Source organism: Brassica oleracea, chromosome C5 (assembly GCF_000695525.1).
Source record: "Brassica oleracea var. oleracea cultivar TO1000 chromosome C5, BOL, whole genome shotgun sequence".
Classification (NCBI taxonomy): Eukaryota; Viridiplantae; Streptophyta; class Magnoliopsida; order Brassicales; family Brassicaceae; genus Brassica; species Brassica oleracea.
Window position 1 is genome coordinate 15,414,515 of NC_027752.1, and position 1,557 is coordinate 15,416,071.

The following is a 1,557-nucleotide window of genomic DNA, read 5'->3' on the forward strand; positions in this document are numbered from 1 at the left end:
AATATATTAGTATCTATCCTACTAAAAATATTACTTAAATTATTTTTGCCTATATGTCATTTATATGTGAAGTTTCATAAATTGTTTTAATTTGATTGGTTGCTGATATTTTAATTTATTCTGTTAAGATCTGAAAGTTTAATTCCAAAAATTATACATATATATGTATATAAGTGAAAACTAATCCTAGAACAATCTAGTATCTATTTCCCAGCAAACAAATAAATCTTATAAGAAAATTTTAATTGTAGATAACTTGGTCTAATTTAAATATATTAACAATTAAAATATATTAATTTAAATTATAAAAACTTAAAATATAACTATAAAGACAGCTCATTTCACTTTGTTAAGGGTATGACTAGTTTTCTGCTTCCATCCACAAACGTAACTTTTGCGGTTTGTAGGAATTTTGGTGTTCTACAACAATCACACAAAACGCTATAAATCGTCTCGAACCGCTCTAAACTTCATCATATCTGGTTTCCACTAGCGTTTGCGGTTAGGGTGAATAAATGAATATTAAAATATTTTTATATTTAACTAACAGTATAATTTTTACTTTATAAAGCTTTAAACCAAAACTATTCAATATAGTTTTTTAAAACTTAATATAAAAGTCAATTAAACTTATAAAATAAATGTATACTATTAGTTTATTTATTCGGCCTCGTAGGTGAGTGTGGTTAGGGGTGGGCACTTTACCCGATATCCGAAGCCGCGCCCGAACGCGATCCAAAAAATCCGAACCGAAATCCGAACCGAAATAGCAAAATATCCGAACGGGTATTGAATTAGGAGAGATTAGATATCCGAACCCGAACGGGTAATATCCGAACCCGAATGGATATCCGAAGATAACCGAACATATGTATACTTAACCATATATTTCTAGTTTACATCTCTCATTTTATATAAAATATTTATATTGATACTACACATACTTCAAGTTCATATAATATACATAGAATTACGGAGAAAATGATTTGTAACTCAATTAAAATGCATGTCAAACTTTTTATTTCAAGAATTAACAAAAAGTTACATCCAAAATTTAAAAACAATAACCAAATTAATGTCTTTTTAGTTTAAAAATGTTACCTCCATATCTATTAACCATTCAATCTATTAAAAATAAAAAATTAGTTAAGTGAAAGTTTCAATCTATTAAAAATAAAAAAAATTAGTTAAGTGAAAGTTATATTTTTAAATACAAGATTTTTGAGAAATGAAAAATTTTAATTTTTTTTTTCAAAATCTAAATATCCGAACCCGATCCAAAATAACTTAACCCGAACTAAAAATACCCGAACACGACCCGAAATACAGAAATACCCGAACGGATTCTATATCTCTATACTGAAATACCCGAAAATCTGAAATACCCGATCCGAACTCGAACGGGTACCCAAACGCCCACCTTATATCACCCTGACTTGGGGAAAATAAATATTTTTTGAGGATTGTCTTTGTTTTTCATATTATTCTCTTGGATTTTCAACGCAAGGGTTTTAAACAAAACGTCAGGTTCAATCTTACTTATTTAATCTATTAATA